Raw genomic sequence first — 8405 nt, 5'->3', positions numbered from 1 at the left:
ACTAAATTTTAAAACTTTTAAATAAATATTAAAAAATATATTTTTATAATAATACAAATATTGTTTAGTACTCTTTAATTGAAAGGCATAAAACAAATAGATGACCCAATTAAGAAGTATTTGTTTCTCTTTTAATAAGAAGGATCATAGAAGTACAATAAACCATGTGTAATTATATGTATGTAAATATGTATGTGATGAGTAGCAAATTGAAAGGAATGGTAAGTTGATCCAACTTGAAAGCAATGATTTGGGGAATGAAACAATAATGTTCTGAACACAAAGTTGATGTTGTCTCTCTGCAACAACCACGTGTTGGTGGCTGTCCAGCTTGTTCATCATCAGAATCACAGCCTTATCGTTCATATCATGGAGCAATGCTAAGTGCTGTTCTTCTTATTTTACCCTCAAAACTCATTTTCAATTCAACTTTGCAGTGTTTTCAGTTTTCACTTGTTTGATTTATTCATCGTTTGTCCAATTTGCATATGCATACTGTCCCTACATCTGTGCCACCATTATTCATTATTCATGGTCCTAAACTTTTGCTTCTTTTTAATCATTTTTTTATTGAATAAAATTGGAAAAACTTGATCTATGTTTCACCATTACCATATATAAACAGAAATAATTAATATGTTATTAATTTTCAGTTCAATATCGACAAAATAAACAATGATGGGTGTTGGAAACTTGTAAAATTGTATTTTAACATCAAATAATAAAATAAGTATTTACTGATATATTCTGTTCATACTTAATTTCATCCTTTAATTAATCATAAATTTTTAATTTTAAATTTTAAATTACAAATTTAACTATTAAAATTGGCTAATAATATTAATTAACTAAACATTAATTTTTTATTTTAAAATAAAAATAAAAAATCATGTTGGCCACTTAGGATTTTTCTAAAAGAAAGACATTGGACAACATATATTTTCTTGAAAAAAAAAAGAGAGAATCTGTCGCATAACTATGCGTGAGATGTGTGGAGGATATGTACGAATGCTCGGTTAAAATTTTTCCATCTTTCAATACGTGAAAAATAGAAAACACGTTCAGCAGACTACTATCGTATAAAAAATACATTATTTTATGCTTAAATCAATTTTGCACTTAAATATTTAATTTATTATAAACTGTTTTGATAAAACTCTATTCAAAACCTGCAAAGAAAAATATTTTAAAAGACAGTTAAAGAGTGAAATTACATGCTTTTGTTATTAACAATATCTATATAAATTTTTACATAAAATACTAAATACCTAAATTTTAATAAATTTATTCTAACAAACTATATATATTAAAGTACCTAAAAAGTATTTAAAAAAAGTATATATATATTGAAGTCCTAGCTAAAGGAAGAAAATTTATGATAACAAAGGGAACAATTCATAATTATTAGTTGTACATGCGCTAAGCCATTATTGAAGTGATGATTAGCATGCATATCATTGTGATTGTATCAAATGAAATCACTGAATATAAAAATAAAAAATCATGTTGGGCATTTAGGATTTTTCTAAAAAAAAGACATTGGACAACATATATTTTTTTAAAAGAAAAAATGAGAGAATCTGTCGCATAAAAAATTATGTGTGAGATGTGTGGAGGGGTATGTAGTATGTACTAATGCGTTAAGATTTTTTCATCTTCCAATACCTTGAAAATGGAAAACACAGCAGACTACTGCTGTATAAAAAAAATATTATTTTATGGTTAAATCAGTTTTGCACTTAAATATTTAATTTATTATAAACTGTTCTGACAAAACTCTATTTAAAATCTGCAAAGAAAAAAAATTTTAAAAGACAATAAAAGAATAAAATTACACGCTTTTGTTATTAACATTATCTATATAAATTTTTACATAAAATACTAAATACCTAAATTTTAATAAATTTATTCTAACAAACTATATATATATTAGAGTACTTAAATAGCAGCTAAAAAATATTTAAAAAGAGTATATATATATTGAAGTCCTAGCTAAAAGAAGAAAATTTATGATAATAAAGGGAATAATTTATGATTATTAGTTGTACATGCTAAGCCATTATTGAAGTGATGATTAGCATGCATATTATTGTGATTTGTATCAAATAAAATCACTGAATATAAAAATAAAAAATAATGTTGGCCATTTAGGATTTTTCTAAAAAAAGACATTGGACAACATATATTTTCTTAAAAAAAATGAGAGAATCTGTCGCATAAAAAATTATGCGTGAGATTGCGGAGGATATGTATTAATGCGCTAAGATTTTTCCATCTTCCAATACCTTGAAAATGGAAAACACGTTCAGGTTGTATAAAAAAGATATTATTTTATGGTTAAATCAGTTTTACACTTAAACATTTAATTTATTATAAACTATTCTGACAAAACTCTATTCAAAATCTGTGAAAGAGAAAAATTTTAAAAGACAGTTAAAGAATAAAATTACACGCTTTTGTTATTAACATTATCTATATAAATTTTTACATAAAATACTAAATACCTAAATTTTAATAAATTTATTCTAACAAATTATATACATTAGAGTACTTAAAGAACAGCTAAAAAGTATTTAAAAAGAGTATATATATATATATTGAAGTCCGAGCTAAAGGAAGAAAAATTATGATAACAAAGGGAATAATTCATAATTATTAGTTGTACATGTTAAGTCATTATTGAAGTGATGATTAACATGCATATTATTGTGATTGTATCAAATGAAATCGCTGAATATAAAAATAAAAAATCATGTTGGCCATTTAAGATTTTTCTAAAAAAAAGACATTGGACAACATATATTTTCTTAAAAAAAAAAAATCTGTCGAATTACACGCTTTTGTTATTAATGTTATCTATATAAATTTTTACATAAAATACTAAATACCTAAATTTTAATAAATTTATTCTAACAAATTATATACATTAGAGTACTTAAAGAACAGCTAAAAAGTATTTAAAAAGAGTATATATATATATATTGAAGTCCGAGCTAAAGGAAGAAAAATTATGATAACAAAGGGAATAATTCATAATTATTAGTTGTACATGTTAAGTCATTATTGAAGTGATGATTAACATGCATATTATTGTGATTGTATCAAATGAAATCGCTGAATATAAAAATAAAAAATCATGTTGGCCATTTAAGATTTTTCTAAAAAAAAGACATTGGACAACATATATTTTCTTAAAAAAAAAAAATCTGTCGCATAAAAAATTATGCGTGAGATGTGTGGAAGGTATATACTAATGCATTAAGATTTTTTCATTTTTCAATACTTTGAGAATGAAACACGTTCAGCAGACTGCTGCTGTATAAAAAAGATATTATTTCATGATTAAATTAGTTTTACACTTAAACGTTTAATTTATTATAAACTGTTCTGACAAAATTCTATTCAAAATCTGCAAAAAAAAAAATTTTAAAAGACAGTTAAAGAATAAAATTACACGTTTTTGTTATTAACATTATCTATATAAATTTTTACATAAAATACTAAATACCTAAATTTTAATAAATTTATTCTAACTAACTATATACATTAGAGTACCTAAAGAGCAGCTAAAAAGTATTAAAAAAAAAGTATATATATATATTGAAGTCCTAGCTAAAGGAAGAAAATTTATGATAACAAAAGGAATAATTCATGATTATTAGTTGTACATGCTAAGCCATCATTGAAGTGATATTAGCATGCATATTATTGTGATTGTATCAAATGAAATCACTGAATATAAAAATAAAAAATTATGTTGGCTATTTAGGATTTTTCTAAAAAAAGACATTGCACAACATATATTTTCTTGAAAAAAAATGAGAGAATCTGTCGCATAAAACATTATGCGTGAGATGTGCCGAGGGTATATACTGATGCGCTAAGATTTATCTATTTTTCAATAGCTTGAAAATAAAAAATACGTTCAGCAGACTGCTGCTGTATAAAAAATATATTATTTTATGGTTATTGGTTAAATCAGTTTTGCACTTAAACATTTAATTTATTATAAACTGTTATGACAAAACTCTATTTAAAATCTGCAAAGAAAACAAAATTTTAAAAGACAGTAAAAGACTAAAATTACACGCTTTTGTTATTAACATTATCTATATAAATTTTTACATAAAATACTAAATACCTAAATTTTAATAAATTTATTCTAACTAACTATATACATTAGAGTACCTAAAGAGCAGCTAAAAAGTATTAAAAAAAAAGTATATATATATATTGAAGTCCTAGCTAAAGGAAGAAAATTTATGATAACAAAAGGAACAATTCATGATTATTAGTTGTACATGCTAAGCCATATTATTGAAGATATGATTAGCATGCATATTATTGTGATGGTATGAAATGAAATCACTGAATATATAAATAAAAAATCATGTTGGCCATTTAGGATTTTTCTAGAAAAAGACATTAGACAACATATATTTTCTTAAAAAACATGAGAGAATTTGTCGTATAAAAAATTATGCGTGAGATGTGTAGAGGGTATGTGCTAATGCGCTAAGATTTTTTCATCTTTCAATACCTTGAAAATAGAAAACACGTTCAGCAGATTGCTGCTGTATAAAAAAGATATTATTTCATGATTAAATCAGTTTTACATTTAAACATTTAATTTATTATAAATTGTTCTGACAAAATTTTATTCAAAATCTGTAAAGAGAAAAATTTTAAAAGACAGTTAAAGAATAAAATTACACGCTTTTGTTATTAATATTATCTATATATATAAAAAAATTTATGATAACAAAGGAAACAATTCATGATTATTAATTGTACATGCTAAGCATTATTGAAGTGATGATTAGTATGCATATTATTGTGATTGGATCAAATGAAATCACTGAAAAACCACTTAGTGAGTCTTATCATTATAATTAAGTTCTCTTTTGACTGACATTGAATTTTAAATAGCACATATATACATAAAAGAGTGATTTGATCAATGAATACTTTATTACTTCCTGAAAATGACATGCACGAAGGAGAACTTAGTTAAGATAGATACACCACTCACATTAATTTAATTAGATCGATTTCCACCACTCTCTAGCTAGTTGATAGAAAAGTACACGTTTGCATATTGATTAGCACAAGATGATGATAGTTATCGATTGCTTTGTATATATTTTTGTATATGGAACAATATTATTGAAGTATTAATTAATAACTTGGAGTTTGGATTATTGCACACAAAGATTGATATGAACAAATATTAATTGTTTATTATATATTTTCAAATTGGAGTTAGACACAATACTACATGACAACTAAACTACAAATACAACAGACATAAGGACGTGGAACATGATATTTATATATATAAGCAGATATGCTCAAGACAACATAATATAAAATGTAAGATACTAAGATATATATGTTTGGTAAGAACTGCCAAATACTATTGATATTTTTTTCTTATATAATTGATGAGCAAGTGGGTATAATTAACACACGTAGAGAATTAGAGATCAAACACAAAGCATATTAATTAGTATAGTATTTTCTTTCTTAAAGTGACGGTGTTTTGTTAATTGATTAAGAGACTAAGGCAAGAAAAAGCTAGGCTCTAGATCTTGAAACTTTCGAAAGCAAATTAATTACTTACAACTAAATTATATTATCGTTATTAGAGATATAATTATTTATAGGAAAAATATATGGAACTAACTCCAAATCAGCTAAGAATGGAACAACTTAATTAATTATAATATAGTAATTAGTTTTATTTATTTATGATTTAAAATTTTAGTTATTAAATATTTCACCACATTCAAATTAGGAAGAGATACGTTCAGTATCATTGCAACATGAATAACGGAAACTGATTCAATTAGCTTCCGTCTCTTCACTCTCTTTCCCATGATGATTCAGAATTTGTGTCTTTGTGACACAAGGTATGGCTTGATACTTAATTAGTTTAGTGAGTGAATCCTAGGGCAGATTTGGAATAGAGTATGATCTACCATCATGGGAATTAATGATTGAATTAAGACAGCTAAATCCCAACTTGGTGACTACTCCGTGGAAAAAATTAGATCAGATGAACGTACCCGTTTCAGTGTGTGGTGAAGTTTTCTTCTTGTGTTTCAATATTAAGATATATAATCATCATATATATTATAATAATATTATATTACACATAATGAGTTGATAACTACTATATAGTTTTGAACTGACCCGTTTTAATTGAACTGTGTGTATGTATGTTTATAAGCTAATTAAGGCCTTTTCTGTCAAAAAAATCAGAATCAAGACATCTTCAATCATCGTCGACCAGGATATCATTATCCGAATCAAAATCTTAGTCACATCAACTATATATATAGAGATTAATTATATCAATTTATCATGCATATACGATACTAGTTACTAGTAGCTAGCTAGATTTGTATTAAGATTTTGTGAATGAGACGTTTTACTTGCACCAATGTGTAATAATAAGACGAATGCTTTTATATATATCAAACTTTTCAACACACGGATTTCATTATTATTTCACCTTTTCAAATCATGTTGACGTGTGGATTAAAAGTCCAAATTAAAGTCATCACTTTCTGATCCCACCACACGAGCAACAATTCATAGCAACATTCGTGCTAAAACAAAAATAATAATAGTAAATTATTAAATGAGTGAATATCTCATCCGATCCCTGACAATTACTTCAAAAGGATAACGAGATAAAAAAAAAAAAAAACCTAATCCGGTCTCTGATTTTTTTTGGGGATTGATTAGCTTCTGTGCTAAAAAAAATAACATTGACTTTTTTTTGGCACAGGGGCCTCGTTGTCCTTTCCAGATAATTGTCAAAGGTTGCCAATTGGGTTAGATTTTTTTTTTCAAAGGTCTCGTCGTCTTTCGAAGTAATTGTCAAAGACTGTTTTGAATTTTTCTTTTATTAGATATAACAAATTGAACCTATGGACGTAGGCCATCTTAATTAATAATCTTCATTAGGTCAATGTCTTTTCCCGGATTGTGAATGACCACAGTGTACATTTCAGATCTAATTAAGATCAGCATTAATTGTTATCTTAATTAATCTTATCAATGTAATGTGTGATTGAGAGGTACGTTCCATCGTGGGTCTATGCATGATTTCAAAGAAAATGGTTACTAATTCCAAAATCATATCGTTTTCAATGTTTAGTACCGCACGGACTGGCTCCTAATTGGAAGCAATGGACGCTCTGACTTGTAACTTGTGACCCCTACATAGTAGATTCGGAATTTCTATATGCTAATAATTATTAGGGTTTTAGTTAATAAGAACACTTGCTAAGGTTACTAATGAAAAGTTTTAGGGTAAACTACTAAATTGCTCCTTACGTTTGGGGCTCTGTTTTGGTCCTTAAAATTTAAAATGTCTTATTTGAATCCAAAAAAATTTCATTTAGCTTCAATTTAGTTCCATCGGAGGTCAAAGATAAATAATTAACAAAATGTCTTAGATGACAGCAGTATAAGAACAAGGTCGATAATCTAAAGAATAAGTACAAGCTCCGGAGGCACAAAATCAATCGTGGATGTATCAATACATTTATTTATCATTTTTCTTATAATTAGAATGAAATATTTTCTATAAAACTAAAAAAAATGTTAAATACATGTATTGATACATCCACGGTTGATTTTGTGCCTCTAGAGCTTGTACATATTCTCTAAATTATCGACCTTGTTCTTATACTGCTGTTATGTAGGATATTTCATTAATTATTTATCTTTGACCTCATGATGGGACTAAATTGAAACTAAATGAAACTTTTTTGGATTCAAATAGGACACTTTAAATCTTAAGGACCAAAACAGGATTACGCCCAAACATAAGGGACTAATTTAGTACTCTACCCAAAGTTTTATATAAAAAAAATTAAAAAACTCAAGTTTTTAATACATATATGTTATGTATTTATTAACAAATTTTTAAAATTACTACTAAAAACTTTAATATCATGCATGTTATATACAATTACTACAGGAAATTTTTTTTAGCAAAACCCTTATTATATTCATTCTATTATAATATAAGATAATAAGTCATAACTAAATATTATTATCTTTATATATTAATAATGATATGAAGTAGTCTACTTAAATATTTTATGGCTAGTTAATAAAATTTACTCGTGAATTTTCTATAAAATACATGAGATGTAGACATATATAAAACTATGTACACTTATGTCACAGAAGTGGTTAATTAATTATACGGTCCATGTGTGTGATTGATAAAACAAACACAATGAATGGTGCAACTGATGAAGGTGATTATCAATGCCTGGCAGATTCCCTCATAAAGATTCGACCATAGCTAAAAGATAGCACTATGCATTCTATATATGAAGGAAGGCTTGGATACATACGAGACCAAGAGACAGAGCAACATG

The sequence above is a fragment of the Arachis ipaensis genome, chromosome B08 (assembly GCF_000816755.2).
Source record: "Arachis ipaensis cultivar K30076 chromosome B08, Araip1.1, whole genome shotgun sequence".
Classification (NCBI taxonomy): Eukaryota; Viridiplantae; Streptophyta; class Magnoliopsida; order Fabales; family Fabaceae; genus Arachis; species Arachis ipaensis.
This window is presented reverse-complemented; position numbering follows the sequence as displayed.